Raw genomic sequence first — 24,601 nt, forward strand, 5'->3', positions numbered from 1 at the left:
ATGTTTTCTAAACCACACACAAACAGTACAAAGTCTACTTAAGAAAAACATTTGATTCTAATAGCCTTTGCTGGCTAAGATGAAGATGACATCTCTTCTATTAATTTTGACAAGTTCAGCTTAATTGTTTTCAGTATTCTGTCACTTGCATTGTTCATTTTAAATAGGTACATCAATTGGAAGTGGCATTAGCACATTAGCTAAAGGTTAGTTGTTCAAGCAGCATGGTGTATAGAAAAGAAGTATATCCTAATTTCATTAAAGAAGAAAGACACCTTTTCTTCTAAACAATGTATGAGTATACCAGGATTTATCTAGCATTTCAAATGGCAGAGTTTTGATGTCTGAAAGTGTAACTTGAAATTTTAATTATATTTTCACTATAATCTTATTTCTCCCTCATTTCATCATTAGATTTTGATTTATTTTGGGTGAACCACTTCCCCGTTTATGTTTTCAGTTTGTGCTTCACTGACTCTTGTGACTTCTTTGCTTATGGTAAAAGGTTGACAGGGAACAGGATACAATTTAATAAATAAAAATAACAAATTCTCCAGAACAACTGCAGCAGGAATTCACAATAAATACATCACACATGATTTGAAGTCATTAAAAAACACAATTCAGCACAAAATGTGATAATGCCTTTAGATGTGTTAAATTAGCATTTAATTTTAATTTAACAAGGCTGTTATTGTATAGGATTTAATAGCATTCAACTGTGACAGAAGCACATCTGGGAGCTTGATGAAGATACATTTACTATAATTCAAACCCAGTTCATTTATTGTCATGTCAATATTCTTCACTTTTTTTTTTGACAGTCAGATCTGGCTGCCCTTAGTATTTCCAATATCAGTTTAGTAAAAGTACATTTGTGCATTGGGTAATTTGCGGCTTGCACAGAGGCTAGTTATATGTATGCAACATTTATGCTTCACTTAAAAGAACGCAGAGGGCTGGTATTCGGAACTAGGCATATCTTAGAGGAAATAATGCATCATCCTCTTGGGAGTCTGATCACAAAATATTCCATCTGTCTGGTGAGTAGAAATAATTTTGTAAATTTCAAACAATTTTTCTTTTTAAATAATATTGAAAATGATGGAGTTTTTTCAAGACCAAGATATTTTTGAAAGGTTTTGCATTTGATCGTATTGCATTTGTTCTAAAAAACTATTTCCCAAATACTCAAGGATTAATTTATCTCTTAAATACTTGAAATTTAATTTAAAATGCTGTGATTTTGCTTTAAAGATTACTTCCTGATTTACTTTTTTTTTTTTTAAATATCTATCTTCTTTTATCTTCATGACATATTTAGGAACTCCTGCACAATACATGAGGCAATCTTGAATGACAAACAGGAAACCTCTTGACAGAAACTTTGATGACAGAGTCAATACCAAGAAGCAACTACTCTTAAATCTTCTTTAGAAAGAGAACAGTATTTTTTTGTGCTGTTATGCCACATTACAACATTAATGGAGCATATTTTGAGGGTATTAAAAAATTTCTCTGTTTGTCAAGCTAGCAAGCAATTTAAGTTTGAGACTCTATCTGTGCAGTGGTCATATGTTCTCTGAAGCTTTTCCTTATGCTGCCTACACTACAAGCATCAGACAGGAGACCTGGGAGCAGATGGGATCACTTTGTTAGACTGAGACCCAAGAATCACAAAGAGAAAAACCTACTGCCAATCCTTGATCTCATATAAATGCAACTGCATTAAATGACGATAAAAGACATCCCTTCCAATTAAGCCTCATTAAGTACCTTTTTAGCAATCAGATGGTATTGAATTGAGAATAGCTGACCTATAAAATCCAATTCAGACCTAGCTAAAATCTATTTTGCCGCAGGCTCTCTTTCTCTTTTTTGTCATATGTCACAAATGATCTATTGATAAATACAGAACTTGCCTTAAATAGCACAGCCACTGGGATTTGCAGTGTGACACTTAAATATTTCACCCATTTGACACACATGAATTACTATCCAAACTTCTGTGGTCAAATTTTATTGCATTCACATTACATAAATAAACACAGCCACTGAGGTGCAACACTTACAGGTGGCTGAAACCCACTGGGCCATACTCTTTCCCAAATCTGGACTGATGTAGCACAGCTGATGTCATCCACCCCCTCTCAGATTCTGTCATTCTCCTCCTATAAATCAACTATGCTGGAGAGAAGGAGGAAATTCAAAGCTGTCAAATTCTGTCCAGCCATCAGTTTCTCTAAGCCACAGGGAGTTTGCAGCTAGATTATGACCACTCTATGTCATCTAAGTGATGCAAATGATCGTATTAGAAAATCTGACTGAATATAATGAGACAATAAAGGACTTAGTTAAATCTGATTAAGGGCAGAGGAAAATTCTCATGCATAGGGAGAATGCAAAAAAGACTTGTTTACCTGAAGACAGACATGAACGGGGAGAAACCTGAATAAGGAATGAAAATGCCAACAGATCTGGAGCAGTAGGGTCAGGAACTCTTTCCATCAGTCTCACAGCAGCATGAGGACCATGGGCTGGAACTCAAAAGTGGCACATATTAAACAAAATCATAGGAAGATATAACTACACAGGAACTAAGAGTACACATAGTCCTACCGTAACTTTGACAGATTTGCCTAGTTCTTTGTTCAGTATAATTTTTTTAAGGAGGAAACAGTGCCATTTTTAATTCGAAGAGGCGGTGTATAGCTTTTTTCTTCAATTTTATACCTTTCCCTGAACCCTAGAATTATATCAGTTAAATATAGTTATTGTGCATCTGCCCCACCTTTCTATTTTGCAGTCTAGGAAATCAGCATTATTTTTCTAAGTACTGTATGAGAGCTGCTTCTTTGGGATCTTCATACCTGAAAAGAAATTTTGACAATATTTACCCACTCTAGACAGACATTATGATAAGGAAGGTCATATAAATGAGTCCCTCCATTTTTGAAATATTCATCCTCCTTATATGCTTCTGAGATCAAGTTACATACCTGTGAAAAGGAACATTCCTGTTATTCCCAATTTACAAGTGCGGAGCTGAAATATGAGGATAGACAAAAGTCCAGATACAAAAATATTTAAATCCCACAAGGGAGACTTATTTGATATGACCCTTCACTCAGTGACAGAAATACTTGTTACTGGATACTAATCCAATCACTAGCTTTGCCTTCTTTTCAGCTGCTTGTTACTGGCAGCTAGGAGCAGATTGGTCCAGAGCTTCTATACAAGCATCTTCTGTGGGTGATACTACTTCTTTAAGAATTTGCCACAGTAAGACAGGTGAATTTTTGGTGACAGGTGAATGTCCATCTTCCCCATAGAAGGAATGTACAGGGAGAAATAAAATAACCCCAAATAACTTCAAATTAAAGAAACACAATCAAATCAGCAGAAATAAGCTATTTACAATCTAGAATGGTAAGTGGGTAGCTACAGAAATAATAGAAAGCAATAAAATGAGCTACTTGCTTTTCAGAGCACTATCCTTAGCAATTAAAATATCTCTATGAAAGAACACAACCTCAGGAAATGCCTAGCAATTGTTCTCAGCCACTCAGTACAGCCATTCTTAACGTTTGTACTTTAATGGGTTTCCATAAACCTCTTTACCAGCTCATAACTCCATAGTTCTGCTACATTCCACCAATTAAATGTAATGGCACTAATACAAACTTATGTCAGTTTTTTATTTGTTACAGTAATTTTTTCTGTTTCTGCAAATACAGTCTAATGATTAAGAATTTGCCACCTTCTAGTGCACTTTGACTTTGAATTTATCCAACTTCCTCATAAAGTCTACTTTGTAAATGCTGCCAGCTGGAATTGCCATCTCATGGCCATTTTACCATTAGTTCTGTGCTATTATCTGAGAAGAATTTAATGGCAGCTCTGTCATTGACTTTAGTGGTATTGGAATAAAGCTACTCACAAGGTAAGTGAAAAGAGAATTAGTTCACATTTGGTGTCATGAAAAGCCCCATCTTGACGAGACAAATTGGCATAGCTTTATACATAAATGCCTTCTTTACTTGGATAATAACCTTTCAGAGGATATTAGAATTTTATTGCATTTTTAAAAACAACTTTTACTGAGATTCGTTCCAGCTGATTCTTACTGTTTGATACTGCTTAATACCACTGTAAAGTAGAATCATAGAATGGTTTGGGTTGGAAGGGGCCTTAAAAGATCATTTTGTTCCAACCCCCCTGCCATGGGCAGGGACACCTTCCACTAGACCAGGTTGCTCAAAACCCCATCCAACCTGGCCTTGAGCACTGCCAGGGAGGGGGCAGCCACAGCTTCTCTGGGCAACCTGTGCCAGTGCCTCACCAGCCTCACAGTAAAGAATTTTTTTCCGTACATCTAATATAAATCTCCCCTCTTTCAGTTTGAAACCGTTACCCCTTGTCCTATCACTACGCTCCCTGACCAAGGATCCCTCCCCATCTTTCCTGTAGGCCCCCTTGAAGTACTGGAAGGCCACTATAAGGTCTCCCTGGAGCCTTCTCTTCTCCAGGCTGAACAACACTAACTCTCTCAGCCTGTCCTCACAGAGGAGGTGCTCCAGCCCCCTGAGCATCTTCGTGGCCCTGTTCTGGACCCGCTCAAGCAGGTCCATGTCTTTCTTACGTTGGGGGCCCCAGAGCTGGACACAGCACTGCAAGTGAGGTTTCACCAGAACAGAGTAGGGGGCAGAATCCCCTCCCTCGACCTGCTGGCTACGCTTCTTTTGATGCAGCCCAGCATGCGATTGGCTTTCCGGGCTGGGAGCGCACATTGCTGGCTCATACTCATTTTTTCACTCACCAACACTCCGAAGTCCTTCTCCACAGGGCTGTTCTTGATCCATTCATCGTCCAGACTGTATCTGTGCTTGGGATTGCCCCAACCCAGATGCAGGACCTTGCACTTGGCCTTGCTGAACGTCATGATGTTTGCATGGGCCCACCTCTCCAGCCTGTCAAGGTCCCGCTGGACAGCCTCCCTTCCCTCCAGCGTGTCGACCACACCACACAGCTTGGTGTCATCAGCAAACTTGCTGAGGGTGCACTCAATGCCACTGTCTATGTCGCCAACAAAGATGCTAAACGGCCCCAGTCTCAATACCAACCCCTGAGGAATACCACTCATCACTGGTCTCCTCTTCGACATCGAGCTGTTAACTGTGACTCTTTGAGTGCGACCATCCAGTCAATTTCTTATCCACCAAGTGGTCAAATCTATGCCTCTCCAGTTTAGAGACAAGGATGTTATGCAGGACCTTGTCAAATGCTATTGCCAGGCACAGAGATGAGACTGACTGGCCTGCAGTTCCCTGATGTACCAATATTTTTCACTTTATTTATTCTCTTAGAATTCTGTAATTTTTTTTTTTCTTTAAAATTAGCTTCTGTCATGTGAATAAGGAGGAGGAAGACTGCAAAAATACCTGTGGCCAATACTCCTGGTCTCAGCTGGATCTGCACTGCTAACGCATTTCTATGTCACATTTATGGCAGTATTACTCAAGGCAGTGTGTGCTCTTCAGTTATATTAGACAGGAAAGTTTTGGGCCCAAACCACATACAGCCTCGTGCCCCTTATCTAAATTGTCAATAAAAAAAAATCTAACCAAAACACTCTGCTTGAACTCCAAAAAAGAGAACTGAAGAGCACACAACCTCCTGTTAGACACGTAACAAAGCATTCCATTCAGGAGAAGCCAAGGCTTCCTTTAATGCCTTTATATCATTTCAGAAATCTGGTGTGTTTGTTTGTTATGTAGCCAGGAAGCACCATAGACCAGGACCTTATTGTGCTAAGTGCAGTGCAAACGATCAAGTCTCTGGTTTGAATGACTTGTTCTGAAGAAATAAGAGAAAATGGACAGCTATAAAGAAACTGTATTCCAAGGAAATGGAGGGACTGTATTGGTAAAAATAGAAGAAAGTGGTTTGATCACATCAACAGCTTCACTGATGTTGGATGATACAGGAGTGGCATTAAAGTCAAGTTTTTAAATTAATTCTGTTATTTATGACATCGGGCTTTTGGACACTGACTTCCCAAAAAGTCATCTCAGTTCTCCTCATTGAAGACACAGAAGTTAAGGATTTGTACCCTCAGAAAAGGCATTGTTAAAAGGATGTTGAACATGCAGTTAAATGTCCAAATGTAAATGGATTCTTACTCTGCAGCTTTCTAATATTCTGACAATCATTGTTAGCATATCACTGTCTGCAATCAGAGCTATGGAAACAGAAGAATGCTGTTCTCACTATCTTCCTTCAAAAACAGAAAACAAGCTTGATCTATCCAAAAAAATCATGATTTTAAACTGGAACTGCATATCTGGTTGTCTGGTTTTGTTTTCTGAAGAGTTATACTTAATTTAGACTTTGTAACTGCTTTTTCAACCTCTTGCATACAATGAATATTTAAAGAAAAAATAAAACTGTTAAAAATGTCCTTGATTCATTGAAATTTGGCTTATGGCAATTTCAGTGATTAACAGGCCTTGAGGGAAAAGTCTTCTTGAAATGGTTTGTTGAAACCCAAAAACTCTTATAGCAATATGAAGCTCAGAATCTTTTCACCAGTGATATATTCTACAATATTCACCAGATTTTCAAAGATCTAACTATAGAAAGGAATTAACGAGTATCAAGCACATAAGAAAAGACAATTGCTCCTAATTAAATTTTACATCCTTTGCAATCTTTAAATATAAAGACAGAAGAAAAGATGCCCTGTTTTTTCCTCATGAGGTACATTAGGCACCAAGGTAAAAAGAACTGCCTCATTTTACAGTGTGTAAGATCACTAGATTAGACAGAGACTTTTCAGCCATCGACAGACAAAAGAAAGTTGTCAGTGTTTGAAATATCTACTTAGATTTCCACAGTTACTATTACAGACTTAACCAGATTTCATGGAATTGACCTTTGTATAACAGTCTTTGGAACCACTTATAGAAGAATACTTTCCTAACTGCATTTTCTTTTTATTTATATCCACCCACCCAGCATGGAAACTGGAAATTGCTCATTTGATTCCGCTGCAACTTCTGAATGCCAGGTTGCACAGGGCTTGCCAGGGCACACACTGGTGCGCTCAGTCAACAGGAAGAGTTACACAGCACAAAGCATGTGTGACAGCCTAATTGGGAAATTCAGGTTACAGAATCACAGAATGGTAGGGGTTGGAAGGGACCTCTGGGGATCATTTAGTCCAACCCCCCTGCCAGAGCAGGACCACCTAGGGTAGGTCGCAGAGGAATGCGTCCAGGCGAGTTCTGAATGTCTCCAGAGAAGGAGACTCCACAACCTCTCTGGGCAGCCTGTTCCAGTGCTCTGTCACCCTCAATGTAAAGAAGATTTTCCTCCTGTTGAGGTGGAACTTCCCATGCTCCAGTTTGTGCCCATTGCCCCTTGTCCTGTCACTGGGCACCACTGAAAAGAGCCTGGACCCATCCTCTTGACACCTGCACTTTAGATATTTATAAACGTTGACAAGGTCTCCTCTCGGTCTTCTCTTCTCCAGGCTAAAGAGCCCCAGGTCTCTCAGCCTTTCCTCGTAGGAGAGATGCTCCAGTTCCCTCATCATCTTCATAGCCCTCCACTGGACTCTCTCCAGTAGTTCCCTGTCTCTCTTGAACTGGGGACCCAGAACTGGACACAGTACTTTAGATGCAGACTCACCAGGGCAGAGTAGAGGGGCAGAATAACCTCCCTCGGCCTGCTGGCCACACTCTTCTTAATGCCACCCCAGGATACCATTGGCCTTCTTGGACACAAGGGCACATTGCTGGCTCACGGTTAACTTCCTGCCCACCAGGACTCTCAGGTCCTTCTCCGCAGAGCTGTTCACCAGCAGGTCAGCCTGTAACCTGTACTGGTGCCTGGGGTTATTCTTCCTCAGATGCAGGACCCTACACTTGCCCTTATTGAACCTCATTAGGTTCCTCTCTGCCCAGCTCTCTAGAGAACTCCAGATTGTTCTTTTCTATCTAAAAAAACACACGGGATGTGCTGTGATGACTCTGTGTTTTGCGTTCTTTGCCACTCCTGATATTCGTGTTATATTGGGAGCCTACAGCTGCAGACCTTGACATTCCTTCTCTAACAGCAGCAGATTCTGAGTGTGTTATCACACCATCAATCCTCCAGCTCACACTACTGCAGCAGATGGTACACAGAAACCCAGGGTGTATTTGTGTGGTGAAAAAGTAAATAAAATTATATGACACTAAAATGCTGACATCAGTGGAAATGCTAATGAAAAGCTGTTAGTTTTAATGGTGCAAAAAATTATGTTACCAGAATTGATTACCTATCTGTAGAGAAAAAAAACCAAAACCCTCAACTTTTAGTATAGTGCCTATGTGTGACCTTTAAAGAGAGAAAAAGGAGCTAGAATGACTCTAGATGCATAGGAAGAATGCATAAAAACACATATATAAGTGGATAGCACCTTTTTTCCCTGATCCTCAGTCCCATATTCCCTAGAGGTACCATGACGATACACAGAAAGGGACAATACTGCTATCTGTATTACTAGCCGTGATCAGCAAGCAGCCTCTTAAAACTGCCTCCCAGAGCACATTTTCTCACTATTTTCTCCTACGAAAGTTTGCTCCTCGTGATCATCAATTTCTCCAAAATAGGACAGTTAAATCTATTTTAAATCTCTTCTGCTGGATTCTAGTTACTTTGATGTTCACTATATTGTTTTGAGTTCCTTCTCAGGACTGAAGCATTTCCTAAGGTTTACAAGTTGGAGCAGGGTTTTCATTTGTTATGAGGCCAACACATAACAAGAAACAGTCCTCTTCACAGATCTGGTTGTGTGCCTATAATGCAATAATTTATGAGCACCGCATCTATCCAGTTCTAACACCTCAAGGGTAGTCTAGGCCCATATGAACAGCATCTCTACTGCTGAAGGACAAGTGCCCTGGCACCAGCTACTTTTGGTGACAGGTATTATCTATATCAGTTTAGTATAATACTTTCTGTAAATGTGCCCACAGAAGCAACAAAACATGTGCCACTCGGTAATCTAAGATAAAAAAGAAAAGACAAGGGCAGTGACTTTCCTCAGCTCACCCAACACATCACAGTCAGAGACAGGAGCAGGACCAACATCTAAATACCTTCTGAACTCTCTTGGTGTTTGCAGGATGAGTACCTCTCATAATTCCTGATAAGAGAGGAGTTGTGTAATGCCTCTCTAAAGTCCTGCATGTGATCTAAGGAAAGAAGAATGAGCAATACACAGGCTGCTCACTCATTCCACTGCAAAACAGTCATACCAATTAAGCTCAAAATTACCCTGGAAAATGTCAAAAATAGAGTTTGGCCCTCTTCCTCCCATCAGTAAAAAATAAAAATAAAAATTAGAGTTCCTGACAAACTAGCAGATATTGCTGAATTTAAATACATTTTCATGTTCATCTTCTGTCAATAGCAACTTGGAGAGACCTTGGACATTCCTCACTGAGCCACAAAAGAGAAAGTGAATATACCAGCAACATTAAAAAAAATAGGGAAAAAATCATAAAGTTTCAGCTCTGACAGAAAAATACTTCAGTTTTTTTCCAAGGAATAACAATTCGGTTACTCGACATCCTCTTAATCAGCTCTTTCCTCATCTACTTGTGTAGGTTTAACAGCAAAGTCAAGCTGTATGTCCTTCACTGTGTTATCCTCTAAAAAGAGACTTTAATCACCCTTTATTCCACGTTAGGTACACTACACACATAGGCACAAGGAGATTAGTAAAATCAAATCTCTTTGTCTTTTAATATACGCAGCAGTACAAATAAAAATAGAGACATAAGCAGAAAATACATGGAATGTGAACAACTGAGGAGAGAATCTCAGACCAGGCAGAAAAATCCTAAAGGATTTACAAAAACCAAACCTCTTGAGTAGACCCAATCTGTGGAGTCAACTGCATAAAGCGAATTATTTCATCCTTCAGTTCCAAACCCAGCAACAGGTTGTGCAGCAACAATAAAAGATTACCTTATCTGCTTCTTCATTTACTGTCCACTGATATCTTTCCTGCCAATTGAAAAGAAAGTAAGGAAAATGGAAGGGAAGGATGCAAAGACAACCAGCTTTTTGCTCAGCCGCAATAGCAGAGGCAGAAGCAGATGCTACCTCAGGGATCAACCTGTCAACCTTACCTTTGCCTCTCCTCCTGCGGAGTCTGTTTGAGCAACACCTACAGCAGCCATAAAATTTATTTCAAAGTGGTTTCAATTTTCCTAGGGGGTTTGAGTATATTTTGTGTTTTCTTCTGTGACTCTCAGCTGTGCTCAGTCTCTCCACTGATTCGTATGACAGTGTGGAGGGCAAGTTCTATGTGACCACACTAGCACTTACGCACCAAATAATACAATAATTATTCCAAACTCCGATTTCAGTTGTTTTCTTATAACGTAACTTCTGTGTTGCGAGCAGTGAAATTTCACACTTTCCACAGTCCTTTATTTGAATCATTCTGAAAAGTGAGCAACATTTCACTCCCAAATTTGCTTAATTCAAATAACTAGATGAATCATAACAGCTGGACTCCAGGCAGAGAACTGTAAGAATCAACACATCTGTTTCACCACTGTGTCAAAAGCCACACAGCTGTAAGGCCTGAACAAGTCCTAACATAGCACTAGAAATAAAAGCCCTGATTCTTACTGGCTTGATTAACACACACAAAAAATCAAATCAGGATAACAACCCTAGAAAAAACAGGTGCTCTAAGAACAAAGTAGTTCACACTCAGCCATATCACTGACCAATGCAATTTGCAGCAGTGCTGAGCACAAGAGGCCCTTTTCACTAACTGTATCTATACAGCTCAGACTGGCTTCAGCAGAAAGTGAAATAACTTGTTATTTATTTTTATATATATATATATATATATACACACACATATATAAGAAACTTATATAAGGAACTTCTCTCCATAAATTTATTTGCTCATTTAACTTTCTTCTTGTAGCATCAATAACTCAGATGAGCTTTCTTACTTGTATGGAACATCTCAAAGTCTAACAAGTTAAAATCTACATGAGTGGGGTGCTTTCCATGACACTTTAGCTCAACTTCGTTGCCTCAACATTTGCTACTGCAGTACCAGACTTGCCATTTTCTCTACACTACCTCTGGCCAACAGGGAACGCCATTAGTTAGAGCAGTCAGTTTTCCCCTTCCCTACAGAAATCAAATGTGTCGTATCTACAGTGCTCTCAGTCTCCGTAAGCCAGCAGAGTAACAGTCTTCATATCCCTTTCAAACCAAGCAGGTTCTGCTCATAACACTGAATCTATGTTAGGGAGCTAGTTTATTGTTAATCACAATTTCTCAGCTTTTTGATCTGAAGAAAATGAATGTGGATGTTAAGGAAAAAGGCTATGAGCTTTCACAGAGAGGAAGCCCGATGTTAAATTGTATCATTCCAACATTTGAAGAGACCAGTCATTTCAAGCTGCCCGTAACAGGAGATACTGAGGATTTAGCACTGATAAAATCAGATTACTTTTTAGGCTGAGATTTTTGAAACTCTTGCTGTAAAAAGCTTCTGGGATTTGGGGGATTTTTGCTTTTAAATAAAAGAACTCAGCTTGTTACACTTAAGAAACTCACCTTACAAATTATGTGTTATTTTCCAAATATGTCATGCTGCTTTTTTTTTAAACACCCCTCCCCCAAATACGCTCATTACCCAGCTGAGAAGAATAAACATCCATTTGGATGGAACTACTTATTTTACAGTTTTTCATATTCTATATTCAACTTTTCCTCTTGTAAGCTCTATTTAAATGATCTGCTGGGGTTTTTTTGTCATTGCATTTTTAAAGGGCTTACCTTGTCACTCATTAGAACCTTTCCAGCGCAGCTCTACCCAAGGGTTCTAACCTACATAGCATTTCTGCAGTCGCTCGGGCACAGAAATCCTGCGCTCACCTCATGAAAGACAGATCAAACAGTTTGGGCCAAAGCTCTAGCTGGTGTAAAACTGCAGGGCACCATCATTTAAAAGAAAGCGCTAAAGTAGAACTTGCTTCCCAAAACGTGCATTACTCACAGCTGGGGACACAGACAACAATATGTTTCGAACTTTCCTACTCTAAACCAGGTGCTAAAAGCACAGCATGTGTGCTATGCTAAGTCACTGTCCTATTCCCCGAGGTGACTTACTGATTTTGAGGTTATACCTCAAATCATGAACTTGCACATAATCTAAGCTATCTAGCTGACCTACATGATGTTGATGTTCCATTAAATTCTGTTCCATAATTAAATTCACCTCAGAAGCAAAGTTGCAGAATTTAGCACAGCACATAGAACAACCAGGCTTTGAAGTCCAATCTTGCCAAAACCAAGATATGTTTTTGTCAGTGAAGATTATAACATTTATTCTACTTTTCACTTGTCATAACAGATTTACTGATTATTTTCTACAGCCTTTCCTGGGGACCAGCATATTCTTGCCTTCTAATGTCACAGTTTAGTTTTTAAGGGTAGCTGCTCAATATTAAGTTTTGCTCATATGAAGATGGAACAAGTAACTGAAGTACAGATTTTGAACAAACTTCTCATTGGTATCAGTTCTGCAATGAACTTCAGGGAAGAAGTACAGGTTAGTGGGTAGATCAGAAGCCAAGCAGAAGCCAGGTTTTGAAATCTGGCCTGCTAAATGGCCCTAGGAAACACTCAGGCTCTTACTATAAAAGCTTCTTTAGCTTTTTTGGGTTTTAGATTTAAACTGACATGGTAACATCTTATGTACATCTGTATTGTGATTTCAGATCCTAATATTAATTTTTTAGTACCAGGAACTCTTCACGTTGTTACCAGAGATTAGAATCATTCACCTCACCAAATCTCAAAGCGTTGAGTGGGCTGTCTTGGATGAGAAGACAGCATTAGGAAGTAGAGTGCATAACGAATACTTCAGTAAAAAGTATATTAAACATACGTGAAAATTGGTTGGATTAGGACTATTGAAAGAGAACTAAACCATCTTTCACAAGTGCTACTTAAAAATACGGAACTAATTATTTATGATGGAGCTTGATTGCAAGCAGATCAAGGAAACATGGCAAAAGGCATCACAATGTCCAATAACCAGAAGCCTCGATGTGAAATGCCAGCAGCCAGGTTTTGAGCCATGACCCAATAAGCCCAGGAGGTCAGAACCAAAAAAACTCAAGCTCTATGTGAAGGAGAGAGATTTCTGTGTAAATGTCAGATACGTTAAGGCACTTTTTAGAATTTTAGAGCTGCTAAGCTCTTCACATACACACAGCCAATGAGATTTTTTTCAAAATTCAAGCTCTAAGCACTTAACCATCAGTGAAGAGTTACAACTTTTCTAAAAACATCCTAATAGTTCAGTCAGAGCATCACCCCAAATTAAGTTATCTATATTTAAAGCTCAAGACTTGGATAAAATGGCATACAAAACAGCCCTATTTTTCTGCTCTTATCAGCTTTCCAAGTGATTGTCTAATTCTACTGGAAATGTTAGGTATCCTATTAATAAACAAGGCTGTGCTGAACTGAGGGGTTATGGATACATATTTCAGTAAACTGATTGCATTGACTCACACATTGATGCATTGTTCAAACACCTGACATTCAGCAAAGGACTAAAAAGCATATAAAAGGCAAACTCCCTTTGCAGAGGCAGCGTCATGGAGCAGAGCAGTTTCTGAGTAAGTATTTCATGTGCACAGTTCTTCTGTGCACTTTACCATCACGCTCAATTTTCTGTTGCTGCACTTTGCCTTTCACACAGATGGATATGTTGAGGAATTTGCTAAGGACTTTGCAAGGCCAGAACAGAACATGAGCATGAATCTAATTTGGTTTGTGTGGATGGTACCAAAAACTTGAGAAAAAAACTTTCTTTCTTTCTTTCTTTCTAGATTCTGTTTTTTCAAGTCCATTTAGAATAAATAATTTCTGTTGTCTACATATCTCATTTGGTATGCACTTTTGAACTACTGTCTAACTCTAGATTTGCTACAGTAAGACTTTTCTGGATTGGAAATTCTTCCAATATAAACATATAGAAAATTGTACCAGCTCCAGACTTTATTCCACACACAATAGTCAGTCTGGTGCCAGGAATACTTATCCCACTATTTATATAAAGTCGGAAAAAAAATAGAAATTGGCACTTCCAGTACAAGAGATCTGATTTTTTTGATGCCCTTAATCGAGTAAAGCTTGGTTTGAACTCATCTTAAGCTTTACATTCACCTGAAATTCAAAACAGTCAGGGGCAGCAAATCCTCAAGCACTAAAACAACAAATAAAAATAACTTTACATTAGGAAAAGTGAAATTGCCTCCACCTAACACAGTTAAAATATTAATGGTTATTTTCCAGAGTCCATATCTTACACAGGAACTTACACAAAACTCAAACCTCCCTAAGAAGCACTTACTATATGGAATTTATGACAGTGATTCCAATTAAGCTTTAGTGCTCAAATTTAATTGATGGAGAAATGCCAAGGAAGTGGTAAATTCCAATTTTTGCTATCACTTCTCTCTCCCAGGAGATACTTTCCTTTTCTGCTTTGCAGATTGACCAGTTACATATCTACTTACTCTTTGATGGTTGTATTATGACAGCAGAAAAATGTGGGGGAAAAGAAAAGTTAGAAAGAATTATTGCAGAATGCAAACACATCATATACAGGCTCTAATACAGTAAGGTCAGGAATTTTTTTTATTTCTTCCTTCTATTGAGAATATTTATTTTCTAGATGTTAACAAACTTTGTCATGGCAGTTCTCTTAGTAGCACTCCCTTGGTTTATTGTATCCTCTGAGGTTAAGAAGTTGGAACATACATTGTCATTGGTGTCCCAGAATGGGAAGGATTTGTTCTGTTCTGCTAAACAGTTATGAGATCAGTACAGTTTTTACTGAGATGGAATTTGATGGAGACATTGTCTAACACAATCAAATCAATTGATTATGCAATTCTAACACAGCCCAATACCTGAACAGCTCACGTACTATGCTAGTGTTATTATTAGTTCATGTAAAAAAGGCTGACCCACATTCTAAGTAAGAAAATTTCAAACAGACATGAATTTCTTTTAAAGCTGTAAAAAACTGTGCTCACACGCAACTTCAACCACAGTCAGCCTTCTACACCCCTTAAATGGGCTATGATATGTTGTTTTGTTTTGTGTAAGGCACCATCATAAAGCCATCCACATGTATTCAGTAGCATTGTTTGCCCTTCAGCATAAGACAGATGAATCATTCCAAAGCATCTCCTGTTCAAGGAAGTCAGTGGCTCTCCTGGTCAAAGAAATAAAGTAGCCAGCAGAAGTCATAGCCAGACCCACTGCAGACCCTGTTACAGCCAGCCTGGGCTTTTCACCGTTGGTGATAATAACAACCTGAGCAAAATAACGGAAGATAATAGCAGATGAATTTGACACTCCTTTTCATTGAGGCAGCCATGAAAGGCTGCTCTTCTCTCTTTCTAAATGCCATTTTAATTTTACTACAGTGCATTGCCACAAACTTTGGTAAGAACATGTAATTTACTTAAATCTTATTAATGGACAAGGAAATCTATATCTGTTTATGAGAATGAAGGTAAGCAATCAGGCATATAAAATCTGAGGCTATCCAAAAGGGTCGTGCTACTCTGACTTGGTCCATGTTTCACATCTCTCCTGTATTATTGTTTGATTTAGCGACAAACTTATAAATCTTGCAGTTCAAAAGGAAATTGCATTAATAACACTACAAAGACAGATACACCTCTGCCAGTTAATGCTTCAACAGACATGTATTTTTTAAATATTCTGACATTGGAGCACCAGTTTCATATCTCGGCAAATGTCATCAGTCATGTTCTTTCCACTTTTAAATTACCTCAGTTTCTTTTAGTAGTACCATTACTTTAAGACAAGGAAACCAAACCATATTATTTTAAAATCCTAAAGAATCATTTGTATTACCACAGAGTGTCCTGTCTTAAAAATTACTTAAAATGTTATCAAGCTTGTATTCAAAAATCTTGAAGCTGTCTCCAAAAAGCAGCGATGTTCACAAGAAAAAATGAGCTGTCATCATGAGAAGAAATGAAAAGAAGAATAAGAGTGCTGTGGTACAGCATAGATACAGCAGCAGATGGGAAAAAAAAAATTGGTCCCTGCAACTGGGCAGCCCTAGGGCAGCAGCACCTTCTATACCCTTGGCATTGTAACTAGCAATTGGTGGAGAGGACAGAGCAGCAAATACAGAGCTCCTCTTCCAAAAAAATGGCCTTGTAATTTTTTTTTTTTAATGCATTCCCCCATTATATTGTGTACTTTACCTGTGCAGGACGTGGTACCAGAGCAGGTTCCCTGGACCCAGTAAGATGTGCTGTGGACTCCAGGGAGAGCCTTATTGCAACCCAGAGCCTCCTTGAATGCTTTAGCATGCACCCTCTCTGAACATGGTCTTTTTACTGATAACTAGCAGATTAGCATGACTGCCTTGGTACTTCCAACCGATCATTCATGATAAAGAATGCAAATTAAAGACAAATAAAAGTGGGTTTTCATTTGTTTGTTTGTTTGTTTGTTTCAAGAAAAGGTCAGATATTTAGAACAGTCAATATTTTAGAGGAGAAAAAAAAAAAAAAAGAGAAAATCCTCAGGAACTCCATGCAGACACAAATGGCAAAACACTACAACAGTAAGAATTCAAAAGGGCAGGAATTACTAAACACAGGCTGAAGTCTGGGTTATTTAGAGGTTTGACTCATTGTCTTTGAGACAACTCATTATGCCTGGAAGTCATAGCTGTCTCCAAAGGGTTAGCCATCTTATTCCCTACTTCCTTCAGCATACTCCCTTCTATTTCAGTGTCTTCTGAAATGCTGAACATTTTTACCCACAGTGCTTATAATCTTCATCACCTTGGTCTTCAGCATCTTCATCTAAGACTGACTTTGTGAAATGGAAAAAACCGTTCTATGGTTGGAGCCCCAGTGCAATGTGCAAATGTAAAATGCAAGTCACGGAATTGCTGTGTAATGTGAGACACATCTGCTGGAGGGAGAGCCTAAATTTACTGCCTACCCTAAGAAGAGGTTAGCGTGCTGCTGTCCTGGACTACAAGGAGACCAGAAAACCTCTTATTTCTTAAATATTCACAGTTCTCAAGACTTGTTCTGTGATAAACTGTGAATTACTCTGTCCTTTTCCACACAGCATCTAATATCCTAGCTTGTGCTGGCCAATGGTCTGGATGACTCCCATTGTGTAAAGTCGGTGCCTCACACTTGCTTGTACAAATACAGTGTGTCCGTCTTACTGACAGACAATCCACAGAGTTTTTAGCAATGGGGTACCAGGAGTGTAATTCCTTGTGCAAATAAGTAAGACTTGGGACAAACCACTTCTTAATGCATTCAGTGCCTCTATTCCAGCCTTATAAATAAGAATAATCTTATCTAACACTTCCTAACCTTACAGAGACACCTTGAGAATAAATGAATTTCTGGGCAATACTTAAAACAGTGATTTAATCATGTACTTTTCCTCTCTTTTTATTTTAGAATAGGTCTGACTTACTCATACTTTGGAAGTTTTATCCTATGGATGTTTGAGATGCTGACTTTACAGTGCTGAAGCCATCAAAGACTAAGTCCCAGACCATCAAGTATGTTTAGCTACCTATTTCCCAAATAATTTTAAGATATTTTAAATTGAGTACAGAAACTCAGGATGATTTTAGAGAACACAAGCCCTGAATATCTCCTTACCCAGTGTTACATACCCTACTAACAGGGCAGATGATGAGGAATTCTTTCTTCCAAGTCGGGAAGATGAAAGGATTTAAAATTGTGAGTACTCCTAGACGGTTGTTGTGGTTATTTCTGAGCACACATACTGGGTCGTATTTCCTAAGTGAAGTAGTATGCAGGGGAACACCCAGTCTGTGAATCCTAGCCAGTACACCTGCAGAAGGTAGATGCTAAGCTGTCAAAGTCTAAGATTCCTACAACTACACTGTAGGAGAAATGTAGGTGCCTAGAAGGTTGTACAGACACTTAGACCCTATATGAGTACAAATTAGATGGAAAGGTGCTGTGCCTATCATGGTATTTAAGTGACCTAAACATGTTTTAGAGTTGGCAAGTTCCCTCCCTCATGTGAAATTAAAATACACATGTATATTCCTGTGACCTCCATTTCAATCTGCTGCTGTAGAATATACACTCCAATTTCAAAGATAATTTCCACCCAAATTTTCTGACATTGCTTTCTGATCTGTCATCAGTGCTGAGGTTACTGTGTCCTCTTCCTTTATATTTACAGCATGAAACTTCGTTGGTTCAATTTCTGTTGCATGAAATATAAATGCAGCAGCAAATAAGAAGTAATCTAAGGTCAACAGATAAGCAAGCAGTGTAACAACATTTTTTAAGACTGTATGAAACAAATGAAATGGAGCAGCTCACATAAACAGCATGTTTAGCTTATTTCACTGGCCCTTCTTAATTAACCCTTTAGAAAATAGATAAGTGCATTACATAAATCACATACTCAGCAGACATAGGTCTCAGAAACAGAACTATCCAGAGACCCTCAATGTTTGCAGGTGCAGTGGGAAAAGTATTGCCAAATTTCATAGAATCATAGAATACCAGCTTGGAAGGGACCTCAAGGATCATCTAGTCCAACCTTTCAAAGTAAAAATATAGTTTAAATGATATGGCCCAGCACTGTGTCAAGCTGAGTCTTAAAACTGTCCAATTCCCTTGGGAGATTATTCCAATATCTAATTATCCTCATGGTGAAAAAGTTTCTTCTGGAGCCCAATCAGAATCTCTCCAGGAGTAACTTGTACACATTACCCCTTGTCTTTTCCATGTGACTCCTCGTAAAAAGGGAGTCTCCACCTTCTTGGTAGCCATCCTTTATGTACTGGTACACGGTAATAAGGTCTCCCCCAGTTTTCTCAGCCCTTCTTCATGTGGCAGGTCTTCCAGTCCTCTGATCATCTTCGTGGCCCTTCTCTGGACCCTTTCCAGCTTGTGCACATCTTTTTTGTATAGCGGGGACCAAAACTGAACACAGTGCTCAAGGTGTGGTCTGACCAGCACTGAGTAGAGCAGGATAACAACTTCTTTATCTCTGCTGGTGATGCCCTTGTTAATGCAACCCAGCATCCTGTTGGCTTTCTTTGCCGCTGCAGCACAGTGTTCACTCATGTTGAGCTTGTCGTCCACCAAGACCCCTGAGTCCCTTTCCACAGGGCTGCTCTCCAGCCAGGTGGATCCCATTTCGCCATCTTTTTGGCTGTATAAATATCTCCAAAAGCACAGGGAAAATACTGCCTTGTGCTAAATATTGATATCTGCTCCTACATAGTGAACCATCCTCCAATGTATGATTAAGGTAGATGTATACCAAAAACTGTCACTGGAAAACTGCTTTTCTTTATATATACAACATAAACAATGCTGAACATACAGTAGTGTAACAGTTAGAGCACAGAAGGAAGAACTCTTACTTCTTCAGTTCTCAGCATGTAAAACCCCTGTATAATAAGAAGGGCTCAATTTTTTTTCCTCACCTTTTGTTCTCTATTTTTTTTGTTCCTCTTACTTTTTAAGTTTTCTTAGGCATCAGTTTAAAAAAAATATTACCCATAAAGATCTGAAATGGCCACAGCAATTGTATAGCAATGCCAGATGCAAGATCTAGGTCTGCATGCCAGGCTGTTCCTCGCTTTTCAAACCATTTAACTCTAGCAAGAAAGCACAACAAATGTAAGGCACTGCAATGTGTTAATCTAGCCACTGGCCTGATTTAATTGGCCCAGAAAATTGCTTGAGGTGTTTGAGACCGCAATTAAGGCTAGGAGAGTCTGGAAAAACAGTCTTTGGTGGTGGAGGGAATATTTTTTTATTATTTTTAAGAAACCAAACCCTCTCTCAGCTAAAACTCATGGGCCTAATTAGAATTTAATTAAAGTTACTTGCTGCTGCTTACTTGAATTACAGCTTAGTAGACATATTTTAAGTGGCAGGTATAAAATTTAGCCTTTTCTATCTCTCCATTTTGTTGCTTCCCACAACTGGAACTTCCCCAATCAGCAAATTCATTCAAGTCAAGTTAGAATAATTGTCCATCTTTGCCCTGAGCCTCAGAACTTGTAGATTCCCACTGTAATTTACTTTAAGGAGATTAAATTAATTTTAAGAAAATAACAATCCTTGCCTGCCATTTTTACCATGCTGTGACTTGTGATCCTGCTGTTGGATATAACAGTTACTATACACTGGGAATATCCAGCTACATGTACAGAGCTAAAAATAGAGAGGTGACTGCACCAAAACAGCAGGTAAATTAGCTAGTTTGGTCTACAAACCTGAGATAAAATCTTGCATGAAAAACGCAGATAACAATAATTCATATAGCAGCTACAGGTGAGACACAGAGGACCATTTCCATTTAGACTCCCAAATGGCCAACAGATTTTTTCAGAAGTGCTCAGCCTGTGACAGAGCTCTGCACAAGCCATGGTTAAGAAGAACAAGGTTTGTCTGCAGGTATCTAATGTTTGCTTTGCAAGATACTCATGTATCATGGAACAGTAGGTCAAACACATTCCTCAATAAAATTTAATAAAACATACAAGGAGCGTTACACTTAACAGTTTATCTAAATTAGCAAATCCTCCGCAACACTGCCTTTAATTTTAGTTATCCATTTCTGGTTTTAATACTTTTCTAGACAACAGCAGCAGACACAATTTCAATACTTACATGATTCATTTTCATTAAGCTGGAATGCCATCATATTCTTATTGTCTGGTTATTTGGGTTTAGTAGGACCAGCAGGCTGTTCTTTTGTTGGTTTTGGTGGTTATTTTTGGGAGAGGTTGTTTTGTTTTAATCAGACTCTTCTCCAATCCTGTTGTCACAGCAACAGTGGACAGAACTAGTTGACACAATTTTTTCCTCCTAATCTTCAGTGTCATTCAGATTGCAGATTGAATTTAATAAGCCTACCTGAATCCTAATCGCAAGTTTTCATAATAATATGACATCACAATTTTCAGTCCATTCTGAAAGATTTCAGTAAATTATTTTCCTATAGACCAGAGTAGTGTTTTTTCTTTGCTTAAATATACGTTAGGTGCTTTTCTCTCTTTCAATTTCAGCTAAGTATTCAACCTTGTAAATTTTGATAATTTGTTGACATTTTAAAAGATTTTTCAGGGTGGAAACATTTAGAGCTATTCTGTGTTTTACAGTGACAGGGCTGGGTTTCGGATGTTATACAGTAAGGACATATGCCTTTGGAGTTTTTTTAAAGAAGAAAACCCATTCGATCTACTAGATTTCCCACTGACTTTATAGATTCAACTTCTAAGCAGTGAATGTACTCTAAGTATGAACATATCCATCTCAAAACAAAAAAAATCTTAGTGCAGTGCACTCCTTTGAAAAGAACAAAGCAGTTTCAAGCTGTCCAGCCCACTCTATTATATCAATATATCCTGAATTAAAACATCTCTAAAAGTTTCTGGCACTAGGTGTTAACACCTCCACAGCATTCTCAAAGATAACCACGACACTGAAGTACGGCACTGCTATAATTGATGCAGATGGATCATCCAGTGCCACTATCATAGCATTCTTCATAAAAACACAAGATTCAAAAGCAACATTCATTACAAGACTCCATTCTTGTAACTTTCACAGAAACAATTTTTCCATAGTAAAAACCAGAATAAAGTACACTGAATTCTTTTCCCTGTAAAAGAAGTACATGTTGAATAAATTCCTTATTTTAACTTGGATGCATCACCGGTGTCACAGGGAACAATGCTATTCTTTCTGATCCCAATCTAAAAATCCTAGCCTGTAAGCTTAGAAGTTAGCCGTCTCAAGCGCAAAAAATAAATAAGGGTCTCAGGCAACTCTAAGAAATAACTTGAAAGAAAATAATTTAAAAGTTAAGCAAAAGGTAATATACCAGGTTTTCACACGGCGTGTGGCACGCTGGTGGCAGTGATGATACGTTGGTTTACATCAGCTGCAGATCTGACCATTTTACTTTACAATACTGCAGTGGACATGCAGTGTAACATTTCAGGCAAATATTTCAGTGCTGTCCAAGAAAGAGACTGTTGTAGGGTACATGCCAGGTAGTCTTTGCCGGAAAAGCACTCTTTTGTACAACCACAAATACAGCCCAGGAGACTGAGAGCCAGAATCCACAAGTACTGCAGTAAGTCACAACGATGGGGAGGCCCTCATAGAGCTGGACTGTAGATGAATTAAGAATTTTAAGAGGGACTTTCAGTCACAATTTGTCTGGAAAATTGAAATACCTGTTCTCATTATTTCACCCAATTCAGCAGGTTAATGTCTGTTTACTATGTGAATTATTTTTATTTTGCATTTAATTTAATTTGTGCGTACTTAAATAACATATGTATTCTATGTTGTGTCTCTTGGTGTAGCTGTTATCAGAAAAGAGGTGGTAACCAGAGATAAGGGAGACGAGCAAACAGAACAGAAATCGTCTCCACATTTTCAGCTCTGTAGATTTAATTACACCTCTAACATTAACTGAAGTCATGATACTGATATTTAGTATTAAGCTGTCAGTAAGCCTTAACCACTATTTTGAAGTCCCTTAACAGTATCATGGATGAAGAAAGCTAATTTTTTCATTAACCATTATTTTGCCATGACACCTAGTGAGCATAGTCATGAGCTAGGCTGCTACAGGCACGGTGCAGATAGGGAACAAAACACCCAGTTTCTTCTCCAAGACCGAACATGTAAGCAAAAAGCAAGGCTGGGGAAGAGATGGTAGAGCACAAGGAGAGAGAGGGACATATTATCGATCAGGACCACACAGTACAACACAACTCAGCAGCAGCCTCATTTGTCAAGAGACAAAGGAGATTTTTAAGGAGCTAGTGAAGTGTTTCGACAGATGTTTACAGTGAGCTCCTCCCGTCTTGTGCTCACTCAAAAAGCTATGAAACAAAGGCTGGGAGCCAGCTTTTGGTGCCAAATAGAACATCGCCTAACTCATTGTACCTAATGAGAGAGCATCCCAGAGTACCAAAGGCAACTTCCAGTCTTCCCATGCATAACAAGTAAATATAAAACCTAAGCTTCCACAAACTCTTTGCATTGACTTCACATACATGAAAACAAGAGCCTGTTTTGTCCTCACTTGACTCTTACATGTCACTCATTACCCTAGAAAACAGATGTTTTCCTAACAAAGAGGAAAACTTTATTCCTCTTGATTTTCTGTGAGTACTACGACCATTGAAGAATTCTCCTCAAAGTGGCTTCACAACACGGGCAGGTAAGGTTTGTTCTGTCAATGACCCACTAACTATAAAAAGGAACCTCTAAGTTCTCTATCAGTACTAAGCAGTAGTGCTCCAGTTCATTGTATAAATGATTCTACAAAAAGTAGTTCCTATAGTCACTGACTAGATAGTATGTTCATTTCTGCATACTATAAACCTTAATATTTTGTTTCCTCTTTAAACAAAACTGGTTGGAAACTCAATCAAATTAATGTATTACTTACTCTCTAGCTTTTCCTGAATGGCTACACATAAAGTGTGTGCGTGGGTATGTGTGTAAATGTATGTTTATAGCAGGGACTACAGTTTAAGGCTTAAAAACTACTAAAACCTCAAAAAGGTATTAAAAGCTTTGGTTAAATTTGTCCTACAAAAAAGCAACTTCCACATTTGGTGTGCAGTGTACTACACAAGATTTTATAACAATAAGACAAGCAGCAAACATGGTCTCAAACCAGTTTATCATTCCAAGTCTAAATCAATTTGTGACATTTTCTTGTGAATTTGTTATTTGTGAGGTTTGAGGGTTTTTTTTCTACCCATCATTTTTTCTCAAAAGTGTAGCTTATTTGTTGTAATATTTAGTCTTATAAAACCGCCACACTGTAAGCATGTAAAATTTTGTTTTACTAATACTACCAGCATTTAAATTTATTTGAAAGGTCCTTTTGTTTTGTGATTTTGTATAAAAATTATGTTATACAGACTTTTCCGGTTACAGTAAGAGTAGGTTATGAGTTTGCTAACCAGAGCCTGCAGTAATAAAGTGCTGTTCTGAACAAAAGCAATAATGGCCTTGAACAGAGGCAGCAAAAATTCTATGAGGCTTCTGCCCTTTCAAGGAAAAATGATTATGCCCTGTACCTCTAAGGGATCAGAATTTGACCACAAGTAACATCAGGTCACTCTAAGAATAAGATGGGAAGTGGTGCTTTGTGCTAGCATTTTTCAAAAGGAAAAACTGCCTTTTAACACGCAATACTCTTTTCAAGTCACAAAGCACACTGTATTCCTGTAGTATTAAATGACTTGATAAAAGAGATGTGCGAAGTCATTCTGAGGGTATCTATTGTGCAGTCAAAACAAATCACAGAGGTACAGAAATTCAGGTTTCTTTTAAACTGACCAGTTCAGATACTAAGAGCTCTCAGTCCTTCAGACAAAAAAAAAAAAAAAAAAAAAAAAAAAAGTCTAAGTTAACCTGCTTTTGCCCAGGTT

Source organism: Leptosomus discolor, chromosome 9 (genome assembly GCF_034619465.1).
Source record: "Leptosomus discolor isolate bLepDis1 chromosome 9, bLepDis1.hap2, whole genome shotgun sequence".
In the NCBI taxonomy this organism is placed as follows: domain Eukaryota; kingdom Metazoa; phylum Chordata; class Aves; order Leptosomiformes; family Leptosomidae; genus Leptosomus; species Leptosomus discolor.